This window comes from Tenrec ecaudatus, assembly GCF_050624435.1.
Source record: "Tenrec ecaudatus isolate mTenEca1 chromosome 1 unlocalized genomic scaffold, mTenEca1.hap1 SUPER_1_unloc_13, whole genome shotgun sequence".
NCBI lineage: Eukaryota > Metazoa > Chordata > Mammalia > Afrosoricida > Tenrecidae > Tenrec > Tenrec ecaudatus.
In genome coordinates, this window is record NW_027457553.1 from 4,690,950 (window position 1) to 4,708,494 (window position 17,545).

General features: G+C 49.9%; 1 pseudogene; it reads right to left on the reverse strand.

The window, feature by feature from the left end:
- Window positions 1-10,021: 10,021 nt before the first annotated feature.
- On the reverse strand, window positions 10,022-11,224 carry LOC142435751 (large ribosomal subunit protein uL3 pseudogene; annotated as a pseudogene).
- Window positions 11,225-17,545: the final 6,321 nt, after the last annotated feature.

Genomic DNA, 17,545 nt, shown 5'->3' on the forward strand with positions numbered 1-17,545 from the left:
TAAACAGGGGGCCATCTAGCTAAGAAACAACAAAGCCCACATGGAAAAAGCACACCAGCCAACCTGACATGATCGCTGAAGACAAAGCGGGTGCATAAGCACATACGAGCATGTTTTCTTGATGTGCACTCACCCTTTACATACAACTCTCTTATACATATGTGTTTCTGTGGATTTGTTTCTCGAATGCACCCAGACTAACATAAGCTGCGTGGAACGTATTTAAGAAGCCTAGACAAGGGCAGGGCAGGATATTCGGAGGGACTGGATCCAGAGTTAGAGAGGAAGGAGCCCTGGTGGCAAAACGGGCTGCTAGCTCCCTTTCCCAAGGGGGACAATGAGACTGCTGGCTCCCATGAAGATTTACAGTCTTGAACACTCCATATAGGGTCACTGTGGTTGGAATCCACTGGACGGCAGTGACCTTTTGGGATTGAAGGTGGAAGCCACCAATGACTTCCTGCCATTGGGGCAAGGAGCCTCCGGAGAGTGTGTGAACTTCTGGAATGCAGTGAACAACCTCTGCACATCTGCTTTTTGTGCTGCCCAAGTCATGCCCTTGGCCTTTGCTTAAACATATTCATCCAGAAGTGAACCATCACAGCTGCTCCCTCGGGAAGCTGGGGGCTGAGCTCTCTGGTTCCACTCTGTCAGCATTTCTGGTCCGGGTACCTCCCATCTACCACCAGGACAGGCAATGAGCTTTTGGAAGCAGTGCTTCCTGCGTAGTTTGTGTGATTTGCCTCCTCTGGCCTAACATGATGAATGCTGAGAGGGGGTGGATACTAGGGGGTTAAACTCCCTGAACTTTACCTAGCCCAGGGGAAAACTTATTATTTAAAGTAAGTTTTAGACAGAATTTTTAGAAAGATAAATTGTTAACTTCATGTACACAATTACTCCCCAACACATAGGCTCAACCTCATAGGCTGTGGATGACCTTGAGCAGGTGCTCAGTCACAATGGGTTTCTATCAGGATTGAGAGTTCAGCTCTCTCAACTCTCCAACTGGTTATTAGTACCATAGTCTCGTTTCTATTTATGTATTTACTTTGTTTTTAGGGGGAAAAGACCCCCAATTCAACTGTATTTCATTAGGAACTCCTTTGCTAAGTTTTACACAAGAAAAAGGCACAAACTGCTGTTCTGGATGAAGGAGAGCATCCACATGAGGCCACAATGGTGTAGAAGGACCCAAAGCCACAGTTACTTAAATAAAATGACACCCATTCTGTCCTGCTGACTCTGACTCATAGTGACTCTGTGTAGGCATCCTGAAGTTGCTACCTTTACAGGAAGCAATAACCTCATCTTTTTCCTGTGGAATGACTAGTGGCTTTGAACCAGCGACCTTGCTCTTAATAGTCCAACACTATCCAGCATTACCACCTGGGCTCCTGAAAACTTAAATAAGACATAGAAAACAAACAACTTTGTCACAAAATTGTGACTGAAGACAGATCAATTCATGGAGTTTCAGGAGGGCCTGTGAGAGCATGAGCGGAACCTTCATTGGGATGTGCACACTACCGTATATCGTTGAGTCTGGCCTGGGGAGTGGACGCAAGCACACTGCCTGAGGGACAAGCTTTCCACTGCCAGTCAGCAGTAGGAAAGAACTCAATGGCGGCTGAATCTGTGGCCCCTCAAAATGGATGTAGGGTCTCCACATAGACTCTCACTGTGAGCCACAGCCTATTGCTCAAAATTTAAGCTCAAATACGACTTAAACGCCAAGAATTCTGTTTCCTTAAAATAGGGTACTGCCTGGATCAGCTAGAAGTCTGCATGCCCTATCAGATTTCAACGCCGATCTCAAATCACTTCACATGATCCATTCTACCAGTCATGTCAAGGACAACTAGAGGTCTGCATGAGCGAGCCCAAATCGCCTCCTCACTTACCCATTCCAGAGGCTGTGCCTGTATAACCTATCGACTAACACATTCCCATATGCCGTGGTTATGAAACCAACCATCATGTTGGAATAAGCACCAATCACGATGCAAGGGTCAGGGTCAATGGGAAAGCAAAATAGGGGCTGAGGGGAGCCAAGAGGGGTCCCTTCACTCAATCCCTAAACCTGATCTAATGTCACAAGACTGGGGTCTTCCTCACATCTCAAGGGCACCCGATTCATGATTGAAGTGAATTGTGCTTATTCAATCATTGTTCTGCTTGCTGTCCTGCTGTGCTATATCCTCTTCTTGCTTTTTTGTGCATGGCTCCCTCTGTTGTGGTGACAAATGGCTCGAGAAGGATTTCACATAGGGAGAAAGCCCACCCACATCAACTGTCACCAGAAGCACACACTAAGTCCATTTCTCTCACCTCACAGAACTATGCACACCAGACACTGGTAGGGCTGCCTGGGAGGGGAACCCTTAGTGCAGTGGTTCTCAACCTGTGGGTTGCGAACCCTTTGGGAGTCATATGACCCTTTCACAGGGCTCAACCAATTCATAACTGTAGCAAAATTACAATAATGAAGTAGCAAGAAAATCATTTAATGGTTGGGGGAGGTGGGCATCACCACAACAAGAGGAGCTGTATTAGGAAGGTTGAGAACCACTGCCCGAGTGTGTTTAGGACTTTGCTGCCCTCAACGTCATCAGACATTCCTGAAGGCAGAGCTACTGCAGGAAGCCCTTCTGGGAAATGCCCTGAAGACAGGTCTCAACCAACTCCACCCTCACCCTCCGGGATCCTAATCATAGGACGCATGGAAATGCTCCCTGCCACTTCGAAGACTGTAAGTCCATGGAAGCAGAAAGCCTCCTCTTTCTCCCTTGGAGTGGTGGCTGGTGAGTTCAAACTGCTCACTTTCTGGCTAACATAACCCACAGACCAGCTCCCCCTGAGGTCAGTTTGTTTTGCCGCACAGCACACATTGTTTGGAAACTTCTGAAATAGCTATGCACATGTGCATGTTGGGGGGATTTCGCACAAGATGCAGTTTTCACCCTCTCTTGGCAAACATAATTTTTGCAAAAGGCTTGTATTCTCTTCTGGATCTGAGTAGCAGCTACTCTCATGAAGTCATAGCACATACATTCATGCTACAGTCTTCCCAACTCCCTAATGTCTTATGCCGAGTCTGCTCCATGCTTTTCTGTGTCCTACATGGCAGCTGTAGGCACCCAAGGCATGGGCTCTGCAGCCTGGGTCCAAATCTCTCCTTCCCACTTCCTCACTGTGTGGTCCTAGGCTCATGACTTTATCATCCTGTGCCACTGATTTTTCATCTGTAAAATGAGGCCAGGATAGCGTCCACACATAGGCTTGTTAAGTGGAATAATTGAATTATTATACACAAAAAACTTAGAATGGTGCTTGGCATCTTGCAAATACTATTAGGTGGTTTAGCATAGGGACTGGGTCATCCATTACATATGCTCAGGTTCAAACTTCCGGCTAGGAAGGGGTGGTACACCTAGGTGGGCATTACACCTGTATTGGCCCATCTGGGCCAGCTGAATTCAATCCAGCCATTGGGGTTGACCATGACCATCAACCATGCCTCCCTATGGAGGAATTGAAAAGGCAGGATCTTGCCCCCTCCGATGTCTCCCTTCACCCACTTTTCTGTTGTCCGTCCCCCAGGGAGGAGGTCACATGTAGATACTTGTAATCAGTTCCCTCTTTCCAATCCACCCTCCCACAACCCTCTCAGTATCACCACTCACAAATTATCAAGGTTCTTGATGGATGGGGGGGCGGGGAGGGAGGGGTAAAATGAGGACTTGATGCCAGGGGCTTAAGTGGAGAGCAAATGTTTTGAGAATAGCGAGGGCAATGAATGTACAAATGTGCTTTACACAATTGATGTATATATGGATTGTGATAAGAGTTGTATGAGCCCTAATAAAACTATTTTTAAAAAAAAGAAAAAAGGCAGGATCCCGGAGCCCACTGAGTGACTTTCTCTCCAGCAGCTTCTAGGTAGGCTGTGCCCCGTGAGGGGCCCTGAGGTGCCTGTGTAAACCTGAAACTTCTTCTCTCAAAAAACTCACTTGGATCACAATCCAGGCTTTGAAGTGAATTCTTTCTCGCGCGAAGCCAAGGCCTGAGGTATATCTCTCCCAGGAGAGATCTAACAATAGTATCTCTTATTATAGCATTAGGAGCCCAGGTGGTGTAGTGGACTGTGCATTAAGCTGCTAATCGCAAGGTCGGGGGTTTGAACTGACTAGCCCATCCATGGGAGAAATATGAGGTTGTCTATTTCTGTAAGGCAGTGGTTCTCAACCTTCATAATGCCCCCACCCTTTAATACATTTCATGTTGTGGTCCCCAGCAACCATAAAATTATTTTCATTGCTACTTCATAACTGTAATTTTGCTATTGTTATGAATTGGTTGACCCCTGTGAAAGGGTTATTTGATCCCCAGAGGGGTCGCAACCCACAGGTTGAGAACCACTACTGTAAGGATTTAAAGTCTCAAAACCCCAAAGGGGCAGTTCTTTGTCCTATTGGGCCGGTATGAGTGGGAGTCAATAAAATGGTAGTTAGGTTTTTTTCTGCATCAGTATCAGATTCTGGTGGCAATCTCAGTCATCCTGCATTGTGGTCTGGTTTGAACTCTGGTAGATCTGTGGGAAATGACTGCCCTGGTTTGAGGTGAGGGACACGGTGCTGCAGTGGTAGATCTCTCATCGTCTTTCACCGGGAAGACCCGGGTTCGATTTGCAGCCAATGTGCCCCAGACTGTCAGTGAAAGTTTGTGTGTTGCTATGACACTGAGCAGGCTTCAGTGATGTTTCCAGACTGAAATAGAATAAGGACGAAAGAGCTGATCATCTCCATCCACACATCGACCTATGGCCCGCCATGGTTGGCTTCCCCTCCCAGCCCCGGTGATAGCACAGACTGGCATAGTTTGCTCCGCTTCCCATGAGGTGCCCATGAGAGGCTGACTCGACAACCACGGTCAAGATCAACAGCTTGAACTCCTTTCTGGGTCTACAGAAACAAGAACAACCTCCTGAAATGAGGTCGCATTGCTATTTGGGACTGGGAGAATGCCTTTGTGACTAGGATTGTGCTCTGGATCCCAAAGGCGACTTTTAAGCACAGCCACATAGCAACTCCGGAAATTGCCATAGTAGAAGCCAGGTTTAAAAAAAAAAAATTTTCTACTGACTTGCTCAAAGGAGGCCAGAGGTGGATGGGGGTGGGGTGGGGTGGGGTGGGATACTCCTCTAAAAATGAACAAATTTGTTTCCTTACATATTTGTCATGTCTTTTGGTCCTGAAAGATAGGGGGGGGGAAAGCAGACGAGAAGAGGAAACGGCGAATGACAGTCATCTTGTTGGTGTTCCCACAGCATCCCCTCCTTAGGCACTTGCTGCCATCTCATCCAACTCCAATCAGTATATTTTCACCCAGCAATGATGCAGAAATGTCTGTGTACTCCAGTTTTATTGTAGTCGGACAGCGTTTATGGGTTTGACTTTCAACTCAGCATGGCAGGACGTCTAGAAGCAATTATAACCAGCACCTGCTCTGTCTGTGCGGTGGGCAGGCAGTGACGGATCCCCAGCTTCCGGAACACTAGTGCCCCCTCCCAGCTCAGGATAATGACGGTGACACTCAGCCTCCTTGTTGTCTGGGGGGGCTCTAGGAGCTCTAGGAGCTCTCCTCTGAAACCTCATATTATTGGCATTTCTTTGAGTGAACACATCAAATTAGTGACTGTAAAGGAAGGCGTAGGAGATGATTATTGGTGACAAGACAAGCCTCAACCACCTCCAGAGAGCATGTCTCCTAAGTGCAAAGTATGGAGAATGAGGAAACAATTGACCACAAATGGAATAGGCTCTGCGTCACGCCACACAATGTATGTGCGTGGTCACTGAGGCGCCAACATTATGGCTGGAGGACGGATATGGTTTGTGCAGCCGTGATTGCCATCCAGAACGTGCCGTGCTGTTGTGAAAAATGATTTTTTTATTCTGAGCAGATCTCTGCTTCCACTTGCTTTAATGCTTCGCCAGAGAGCCGGGGACTCTGGGAGGGGTGGGGACGCACAGGGCTGGGCTGACCTCAGGAACTCATGTGTAAAGGGCTTTTTCTCACTTGGAAGCAGGCTGGGTTCACAGCTGTTCTTTCTGGTAAAGCTTGTTTCTGAACCTTGCCACGTCTGAGTCCGAAGAGGGAAATGAAGGTGACAAATGCTGCGAGGAGCCCTGTGCACATCTTGGCTATGGTCCTGCTTAAGTCTGTTTCATTTGAATCCCAGTTTTACCTTTCCTCCTTTCTGGGTTCCGAAGCATCAGATGCGTGCCAAACGCTTCCACGGACAACACTAAAGCTGAACAAGGTGGAGGCAGATGAAGAGCAACGGGAGGTTTGTGTTTGTGAGACTGAATACTTGGGCTTCCTAGGCCAGTCCAGCTGGTGGTTAGAGCCCTATTTCAGATTCCACTGAAATCTCCTAGTGTCCAAGGACCAAGTGGCTCCTAAGTCCAGAATTTCTGTTACATGTCTCACCAAGGAGAAGCTGGGCCAAAATGCATTGAAGAATAAAGCAGGAGCTTGGCTTGTGAATCCACTCTCTGATTCTGAAATTTCAAAGGCTCCGTGCACAGACAATTCAACACTGAAAGCACAGCAGGGAAAATCAAAGACTTGGGCTTCCTCCTTGCCCCTCTTTTAGGGCTTTTATGGTTCCAAGGCGCCTCCCAGAGCCGAGTGTTGTATAGGTCATGTTTTAAAATGTCGTAGTTCTGAGGGACATGCTGTTCTGCTTTCTTTTGCAAGGAGACCCGGTTTCTTGTCTTGTGGCCAAACACAGAGCACAGATGTCTGTGGGCCCCCTCCCTTTCCCCTGACGTTTGCTCTCTTCTCTGGATACCCTACTGACCTGTTCTCCTTTACAAGATCTGAACTGCTCACACACTTCGTTAAATTCTCATCCTAGCGAGAAGCACCTGAGCATCTTATTAGAGCCTGTATGAGTACTGTTCTGGATGCCTATTTGTGTAATTTCAGGTCTCTGGCATGGAAACGTCCCATGCCCACAGACCCACACAGGTAATATAAACTCCAACAGTAGTTTAAGGTTTAAGGTGGTCACAGGGAACACTGGGGCCCGTGTCTCCTGGTGAACCACACAGGCTGTCTAAAGGGGCTAGTTCCATCTCAATGTAGCCATGCAGGAATGTAGACCGGTTAGGTAGCAAGACAAGGGGTTGTTCCTCTGCATGCTTAGGGGGCCCCCTACGGGAGGTTGGAAGCCAATGCGGGCTATGCCCAAGCCAGGAGAGCTTAATTGAAGCCTCCCAGCTGAAAGTCCTTAAAAGGCTGGAATCTGGAGACCACCCCCCCTTCCCTTCAGCTGCTTCTCTGCCTTCCACTCAGCAGGGCTGGGTGTGCAGTGTCATGAGGGTGCCCGTGTTCAGTTTAGTGTAATGCCAGAACCTTCTTCTCTCATGTATATAAACCCACTCGGATTACCAACCAGGCTTTGGTGTGAATTTCTTTCCAGTGTGTAGCCAAGGACCGAGACATTTCTCACCCGAGAAACCTAACAGACCCAGACTTACAATAAACCCATATTTTTATTTATAAGGCCAGAGGTGACCAGGTCTAGACAATAATGGTGAAGAGGGCCCTGGGTTTGAGAAAGATTCTGAAGTAGAATCCATAACCCTTAGAAATGTATTGGCCTTAGGGGAGGGGCAAAGAGGGCTGGATTGAGAAAGTCTCTGGCATCCAGTTCTGACTTGACTTCTGGATCCTGAATCCTTCAGGGTCATGACCTTGCCCTCCACCCAGACCTTCCAATAGCCATCTTCTCAGAGCCTTGTTAAGTTCTCATAATACATTACACCTGCCATCCTGTGAGCAGCTACCAAACCCAGGCACTTTTTTCAAAGACAAGCTCGCTCTCTCTACCCCTAAGAGCAGGTCGTTTGGGGGTGATGGATATGAGATACCACAGAAGACAAATCTGTTATCTTCCATGGTGCACAAAACATGCTGTCACAACCAGGACTCATGACAATCCCTCAGTTTCCTAAATTGCTTCACTGCTACTTTTTAATTAAGCCTCATTAGATTGTCATATATTGATAAGAGGGATGACCCTGAACTAGATGCATAAATTAAAGCTTTCCTCATCTTGTGCTTTTATATGAATGTGTTTATTATTTTTGTCATTAGGGAGAATAATGGAGGGATGGAGCAATACCAAACGGAGTTTGACAAAGTGTTGGTGTTTGCTGCGGCAAACGTGGTGCGTGTCAGATACAATCCGTCACCCAGTGAGTCTGCAATTAACACCTAGGGACAAAGGTAGTATTCCCTGTAATAAATAGCCTTCCTCCCAGATGCTAATGGGGACCCAGCAGGACCCAATGTTGTGTTGTCGCAGTTGTACACGGGCCCTTAGAGGAGACAGAGCTGGTGTTTGAAACGAGTCTTGTTTGCCCCCAGTTGGAGCTCATCCACCCCAGGACGGTCCTATCCACAGCCAGGGACTCGCAGCTCCCCCTCCACAGGATGCAGCCAGCTCTCCAGCTCCCAGATGCTCCCCCGTATGCAGGGCCTGGGACAGGACGTGGCGTGAGCAGTGGGCACTGGGCAACCTGGGGTCCCATCCAACCTGGCCCAGGGCGTGCACAGTCCCACCTTGCAGGCCTCCTGGAGCGTGGTCTCTTTCCTCCTACAGTTGGCCCTCAGCTCGCCCCAGAGCTGCTGCAGTTCCTGTAGCCTCGCCTGGAAGGTCTCTGAGGCCCAGTAGCCCCCCTGCAGGCCCCTCTGTCCCTCCTGCAGCCACAGTGGGCAAACAGACCTCCTCCAGCCACCAGCCTTGTGGGTGTTGGTTCTGGGCACTAGCTTGTAAGCTTCGTTCCCCCCTCTATGTAATGGGCACAACAATGGATTTTTTTTGTTTCAAGGAGAGAAACCATATACAGTCCTGATTGGGGCCCATCTTTTGTAGATGGGAATAGAGACACTTAAAAAAGAAGGGAAAGAAAGGATTGACCTCCAGTCCCTTCACCAGCAGGGACAAATGCTCTGGTCTCACTGAGTCCCCTAAAAACATCATGTCAAAATGTTTTCTTTTAAATTATGGACATCACTGCATTATAGTTACGAAAGCCAAAGGTGGAAGCCGCCTTTGAGTCCGTGGACAGATGGATGGACCAAGTCAGTGAGTTCGAGTTCTAGAACAGAGTGGTGTCCTTTCATTAAAATAGGGGGATAAATGTCAGGTCACAAATGAACCTTGAAAAGACATGCTGGGAATGAAGTAAATAAAATTCCCAACTCACTGCCATCCAGCCAACTCTGACTCATGGTAACCCTAAAGGGCAGAGTGGAACTGCCCCCACGGGTTCCGGGGATGGTAACTCTTTTACAGACATAGAAAGCTTCATCTTTCTCACAAGGCGCAGCTGGTGGACTTGAACTGCCGGTCTTGCAGATCACAGTCCAATTCGTAACCACTACGCCAGCAGGGCTGCTGGTAATGACATAAGCCAGACACAAAAGAACAGGTGTAGGACCGAGCCAAGTAGAGAAAGGGTGAGCACAGGCAAAGGCACAGAGGCAGGCAGATCGGAGATATACGGGTTCACGGTGGCACCCTTGGACGGGTTAGTGCCCTGTGACCCCGCTACCCATTTTTTTATTATTATTATTACTTTTCCTTTCCCCGCCTCTTTTTATCTGTCTACCATGTGTATCCCTGAATTTGGTCTGGTCCCTGCCATATTACCTGGTCCTCACCCCAGGAACCCAGTAATGATCATACAGTAGCTTTTCCCCTATGTCCCTTTTGCATTTTTTTAAAGCTTACCTCCGTGGACTCAATGTGTATTTGTCATTTTGTGCTTGATTTACTTCGCTTAGCATGCTTTCCTCCAGTTCTTCCCATGCAGTGATGTGCTTCAAACTTTCATCACTACTTTTTAGCGATGCGTAGTACTCCATTGTATGTATGTACCACAGTTTTTTTCCCCCACTGAAAAAGAAGTCTTTATTCTGATCCCACCAGCTGTACCATCTGTTATGCGCCTTCCTCCTTGGCAATCCAGTCTTTCTTGAGTGGTCCCATGAAAGCTTTTTTCTCTTCCACGGTCTGGAAACGGCCATGGCCCAACCTGGAAGTGGTGTAGATGAACTTGAGGTCGATCTTCTCCAGGGCACGGCGCTTGTTCTGCACCAGCAGGGACTTGTGCAGAGTGAGCACTCGCTTCTTGGTGCCCACCATGCAGCCCTTGAGCATGACAAAGTCATTGATCACTTCCCCGTAGTGGACAAAGTCGCCCAGGGGGTTGTTGCTCTTGTCAGAGAGATCGTAGTCGGTGGAGGCGTTGTTCTTGATAAGCTTGCCGTCCCTGATGAGGTAGCCCTGGCAAATCTTATAGATCTTGTTGATCTCTGTGCAGTGGTGGTAGCCTTTCTGCACAGCGTGGGCCATCGAGAAGGCCACCCGGCCGGGATGCCAGACCCCGATACAAGCCACCTTGCGCAACCCTCGGTGGGTCTTTCGGGGCAGCTTCTTGGTATGCCAACGACTGGTGACCCCTTTGTAGCCTTTGCCCTTGGTCACCCCCGTGATGTCGATCATTTCATCCTGCCCGAACACCTGGTTCACTGGCACCAGCTTCTCTCGGGCCCAGTCCAGCTTCTCAGCCACGGAGCCCCCGTTCACCTGCATCTCCGTCTGGTGCGCCTTCTCCTGGCGCAGGAGGTGCAGGCGCGTCTGGGTATGGGCGATGGCGCGCATGACCGGGCAGGACTTCTTCATGCTGCTAAAGTCTTTCTCGAGCTGCTTCTTACCCTCGTCATCCTGCCACTTCTTGCAGTACTTGGTGAAAGCCTTCTTCTTCGAATAGGGCCAGTTCTTGTAGAACCGCCGCTTGCACTCGTCGTCACTGATGTGTTCCGCAAAGACCGTCTTGAAGGTCCGGAGGCCGCGAGGTGTCTACACATAGCCCAGGATACCCACCACCAACATGGGAGGGATCTCCATGATGGTCACGGCCTCCACCACTTCCTTCTTGTTCACCTTGGAGCCTGGCCTGTCGACCTCGCGCACAATGTGGGTCATGCCGGCCTTGTAGCCCAGGAAGGACGTCAGGTGGACCGGCTTGGAGGCGTCATCCTTGGGGAAGCTCTTCACCTTCCCGCCTTGCCGGCTGCTGCGCTTCCGAGGCAGGAAGCCCAGAGCCCCATGCTGGGGCGCCAAGAACTTCCGGTGTGACATTACATCATTGATCCCCGCTGGTAGAGGTACCCCAGCTTTTTAATCCAATTGTCAGGTGATGGAAATTTGGCTTGTTTCCAATTCCTTGCAATTGTGAACTGTGCCAATGAACTTTGGAGCACAGATGTTTGATCTTGGTTTGTTTCTTGCCCAGTAAGAGTGGGGGGGGGGGGTTGCTTGGTCATATGGTAACTCTATTTCCATCTGTTTTAGATATCGCCAGTAGACCTCTTTCTTACACACATATGAGTCTCCCTGGATTTGTTTCACGGATGATGTGTCTGGGTCATTGTGTGGTCGTGGTCTCTTTTAAGACTTGATCGATGTTTTCTTTACATTGTTTGTCCTGAAGGTCTCTTTTGTACCCTAAAACAAGGAGTCAAGGAGATGTATGGGACTTGATTGCTGAAGGGGGGCAGGAGTGAAGAAATGGACCCAAAGGGTGTCCATACCACTTCTGGGCTCTGCTCTGGAGCTGTACCAGCTGTCCATGAACTGTTGGCACCTGTGGCCGAGGCTGCGGGCTGACCCCAGGCTTCTCTGGCAGAGGAGGGCTGCCTTCTGCTCTGGGATATGGGGGATGTCCGGAGGCTGAAGAAGGGGATCAAGTTGTGATCAAGAGGCCCCTGGCATGGGAGTGTACTGGCTCAGCTCTTCCTCTGCAGCGTCCCACAGAAGAGGTCCCCTGGCCTGGCCCCGATGCTAGACCCAGTGGCATACCTGCCCCTGAACTTGGAGGAGGCCCATCTCCTGCTCCAAGGCCTCGTGTCTGTGCAGCAGCCTCTCTATGCTCTCCAGAGCCTTCCCAAGGTCCAGGACTCTAGCAAGGGCACACTGTGGAGGACGGGCACATTACAGGCTTTGCCTCTGCCCTTCTGCCCAGGGTTCTCTTCGATCCTTTCTTCCTGGCTGGTCTTGGTCTTGGCCTCGGGCAGGTGACAGAGTCTGATTAGTGTCTGCACAGTGACACTGCGGGTGTTGGGGACAAGGCTGCTGGATGGAAAACCAGTACCTAGCAGGGGTCCCAGCTCTTCCTGTCAATTCCCTTCCTGCCTCCCTTCCATGGGGTTTCTGTCTCATAGGCCAGGTGTTTCTGAAACCGCATCAGCTTCTCTTTGTGGTCCCCAAGAGGGACAGGCTATTCCAGCTGCTGGCCCCACCCCTGGATCCAGTCGCCGTCCTGTGTGATGGTGGGGACATGAGTGCCCTGATGTTCATACTGCCTTGGTCCCAAGCGGTGACCCCGTCTACCCCTCGGGCTCTGCCAAGGAGTGAAATGCTGAGCAAGCTCAGGGACAGCACAATAATTTTTCTTTCACCCAAGATGACAGGGCCCAGGCCCATCAGTCTTCAGATCTAGGAAGTGGCTGGGCATGGGCCATGGGTGGGTTCTCATGTGGAGGGTGCCCCTCAACCACCACTGGGGCCCTGTCTACTCTGCCCATCAGGATGACAGGTGTCCACACGGGTCTGAGAATCAAGGGCCCTGGGCTCCAGTCCTAGCTTTGCCCCTGGAAAAGCCATTAAACTCTCCACATCCCGTTCCACCGCAGGCCGCCCCTTGGCCCCTAGTGGGGCTGAAGGTCACTTGTAAAGGTGAAAAGGGGTTCAGGTGGGGTGCCCTCTGACCTGGCTACCAGCCCTGAGAAAGCCGGCAGTAATCAGAGAGGTGTGAAGCTTGTGTCACTGACCTTCTCCCAGGGCTTCCACTCAAGCCGGCCGCTCACGTATTGTGCCCAGCAGGCCCTGAACCCAGGGGCCTTGCAGCACCCTGGCCTGTTCTCTCAGCACAGCCTCCTGCATAGTGGGAGGTGGGAGGTGGACCCAGCCCTGAGTACCGAGTGTACCCCTGCTGGGGCTGGCTCACAGCCCATAGCCCTCACTATAAGTCCCGGGGGACTCCCCTCAGCTCTGCAGTTGAGGGTTGGCCAGGCTCCTGGGCAGAAGGAAGCAGGGGCCATGTGATATGGGCAGATCCAAATGCCCTCTGTGGTCCCCAGAGTGTGGCCTAACCCATCCCCATGCACTTCTGGGTGCTTTGGCACCTCGGCTTGGTCACCAGCCCTGGATTGGAGCCCCTGGCTCCTTGGTAATCCCTCACCCACCAGCACAGGTTCGGTGTGCATACACACCTCACCCGTGTTCCCCCAACAGTCTGGATACCCCGGCCTTATCAGGGTCATGCCCATGACCGTCCCGGCCATCACCTCCCTGTCCTGTGTGCTCAGCACCTCGGGAAGGTGCCATGCTTCTGGATCAGCCGCTCCACCTCTTCCACAGAGCCCTCCAGGACACTGGCTTCCTGGGAGACCTGGGGCAGCCATGGAGGTGACACAGAGGTGGGGGGGGTGATCGGGGGCACAGATGGTGGTTTAAAGGGAACCCTAGACAGCAACATCTGCCAGAACCTTGGTTTACAGCCTGGGCTCTCTGGGGGTGCCTCAAGGGGCCTGCGGCTGGGGGTGGGGAGGTGGGTGCTGAGCAGGAGGAGAAGGAACCTGAGGAAGAAGAGCACTCCAACCTGGGGGCTGTTAGGAACATCCCAACTTCTGACGAGGTGGGGAGGAGCCCCATCAATTTCCAACCAAACCGCGTAGGGCTTGGCTGGCCGGGGCCAGGTGCGGGGAGGAGATGGCCCTGAGTGACCTGAGGCTCAGGAGTCCCCTTGGCCACTTGGGAAGACACACTATCTAGCTCCGTATCAGAATAGCAGCCAGTGATCCAGGAAGCAAGGGGGATTGGGGTGGTACTACAGAAGGACTGGAGGTCCTGGGGTCAGTGTGTCTGTGTGTGGTGAGGGGAGCTGTCTCCTGGGCCTGCAGGATCTTGTCCAGCTTCCACACTGTCTGAGTAAGAGCTGCTTGCGGTGCATGGCCTGCCGTCTCCCTTGCTTCCGTTCCCAGGCCTGAAAGACCTGCTCCCAAGCATCCTGCAGGGCGCATAGCCTTTCCTGGACCTGGGCCTGGGCATGGACACAACCGAAGGTGGTGCTGAGGGAAGCTCCAGAGAAAAGGTGCCTGACTGTCCCACCCAAGGGGAGGGTATTGTTTGTGTTTCCACAGGGAAAGAGGGACCAGATATCAAGCCAGTGCCAGATGAATGCAGTGTGCCCGCACGGAGTGGGGAGCCAGTGGAGGGGCCTGAGGGCTGGGCTCCCATACCAGCTATGTGGACAACTGCCCCTGTCCCCAGAAGAATTTACTTCAGAGGACAGCACTGAAGCTGCATCTAGGAGAGAGGGGCATGTTTGATCAGAGCAAATGGGAGCAAAGAAGGGGGAGGAAGAGAGAGTGGAGCATATCCAGGCCCATCAGGCCTGGAGGACGATATCCCGGCTCTGAACAGCCAATGGACAGAGTGGACAATGTGGCTGGTCCCACTATGAGACACACCGTCCATTGATGGCCCAGTGCCCTAACGGGGACAACACTGGAGACTCAGGGTTAGAACTGGCCCAGACTGATCCTATGGCACTGAGGCAAACCACTAAAAGTGTGTGGCAGAGCAACCGTGGGAGTAGAGCAGGGAGACCCTGAGGTAGTACAAAGGACAGACTCTGGGGCCAAAGCATGGTACCCCATTGGACCTGACTGAAGGACACGCCTAGAGATTAAAAATCAGACCTTCATCTATGTATACGTTTTTCTTTCTTTAAATTTTTTTTCTTTTATTTTATTCTTAAAAAAACATTTTATTAGGGACTCATACAACTCTTATCACAATCCATACTTACATCAGTTGTATAAAGCACATCTGTACATTTTTTTGCCCTCATCATTTTCAAAGCATTTGCCTTCCAAAATTAATTTATTCTTCTATGGGTAATTGGTTTCCTTTTTGTTGTCATTGCTGTGTTCTCACTCATTGCCTATCTTGCAATGACTTGATTTTTGGTGCATATTATTATCTCTACAGACCTATCTAGATACGATAGACTGCATGAATAGTTTGGAGGAGAAAACAAGGGGACCAATAGTTCCGGGGGAATAGGGGAGTGGGAGAGAAGGGGGCAAAGGGGTAGTGCTGACCAACCCAAGGACAGGGGAGCAATAAGTTATCCAAAATCAGTAGCAAGGAGGGTGTGAGTGGTCTGGTAGGGATTCAGCAAGGGCAAGGTAACCGAGAGAAATTACTGAAACCCAAATGAAGGCTGAGCATGATAGTGGGACAAGAGGAAAGTAAAAGGAAATAGAGGAGAGAACTAGGTGACAAAGGGTATTTATAGAGGTCCAAAGACTGGAATGTACATATGTAAATATATTTCTATGAGTGTAGGGAGACAGATCTATGTGCATATATTTATAGGTTTAGTAATAAGGCAGCAGATGGACATTGGGCCTCCACTCAAGCACTTACTCAATGCAAGAGCACGTTGTTCTATTAAATTGGCATTCCAGGATTCACACCTTCCCGACACGATTGCTGAAGAAAAATGTGTGCATAAGCAAATGTGGTGAAGGAAGTTGACGGTGCCCGGCTATCAAAAGATATAGCGTCTGGGGTGTTAAAGGCTTGAAGATAAATAAGCGGCCATCTAGCTGAGAAGTATCAAAGCCCACATGGAAGAAGAACACCAGCCTGGCTGACCACGAGGTGTAGAAGGGACCAGTTATCAGACATCAAAGAACTAAAAATCGTATCAGTGGGTGCCCACCTTCCTGATACGATCAGTGAAGACAAACGTGTGCATAAGCAAATGTGGTGAAGAAAGCTGATGGTGCCTGGCTGTCAAAAGATATAGCATCTGGGATCTTTAAGGCTCAAAGATAAACAAGTGGCCACCTAGTTCAGAAGCAACAAAGCCCACATGGAAGAAACACACCAGCCTGTGTGACCACGAACTGTCGAAGGGATCATGAGGTATCAAGAATCAAAGAACAAAAAATCATATCATTGAAAATGTGGGTGAGTGCAGAGTGGAGACTCAAAGCCCATTGGTAGCCAACCGGACACCCTTTACTGAAGGGTTGTGGGGAGGAGATGAGCCAGTCAGGGTGCAGGGTAGCAACGATGAAACATATAACTTTCCTCTAGTTCTAAAATGCTTCCTCCCCCCACTCTCATGATCCCAATTCTACCTTACAAATCTGGCTAGATAAGAGGGTGTACATAGGTACAGATAGGAACTGGAAACACAGGGAACGCAGGACAGATGACTCCTTCAGGACCAGTGGTGAGAGTGGCGATGCCTGGAGGGTGGAGAGAATGTGGGGTGGAAAGGGGAAATTGATTACAAGAATCTACAAATAGCCTCCTCCCTGGGGGAGGGACAGCAGAGAGGAAGGAAGGGGGAGACTTTGGACAGTGCAACATATGATAAAATAATATTAATTTATGAATGATGAAGGTTTCATGAGGTAGGTGGGAGTGGGGAGGGAGGGGGAAAATGAACAGCAGATATTAAGGGCTCAAGTAGAAGGCAAATGTTTTGAGAATGATGATGGCAACAAATGTACATATGTTATTTTTAAAAAAAAAAAAAAAAAACCCTTTTATTATTTAAGCTTAATTTATTCCCAAGCCATGAGTTTTTGCTTCTTCAGTTTCTTCTGGGAAATCTTTTTCTTCAGTGCAACCTCCTCTTCTGGCTTGGGAACGATTTGTTCCTTCTCAGTCAGGATCATTTCAATGTGGCAGGGGGAGCTCCTGTGTGGATTAATCTAGCCAAGAAATCTGTAAGTCCGGTGGTGCATCTTGGGGGCTTTGTTCACCTGGATGTGCTCGATGACCTGAGAATCCACATCTAAACCCTTAAGTTCAGCATGACTTTCTGCATTTTTAAGCATGTGAACCAAACATTCAGCACTCTTTTTGGGCTACCAACTCTGGGTCCCACCCCACTGTTTGGCCTGGGCACATCTACCAACACCATCATTGTCCCGTCGGAAAGGCACACACTGCTTCTGCAGAGTGACATCTTTCAAGTATTTGGTGGCTTTCCAAATGTGCATGCCTTTGATGGCCTGGGCAGTTTCACGGGTGTTTTTGAAGTAGACCCGGAGATTCGACCCTCTGTATTTGCAGGATTTTGTAGGGTTTTCTGGGTCAAATGAGTAGCGAACCATTTTAGCAGGTCACCTCAGGCCGCTACAGTTAGAGGAAGAGCCTGTACATATGTTCTTGACACAATGTATGTATGTATGAATTGTGATAAGAATTGCACGAGCCCCCAATAAAATGATTAAAAAAATAGAAAAGAAAGGTGCTTGGCCCTGTGGGGCCAGGGTGCAGTGGTCCAGTGGGCTGGGGGAGGGCCAGAAAGGGGAGTCGACCTCCACGGCGGACGGCCCTGTAGCCTGGAGCACCTGCTGTCCCCGCTGG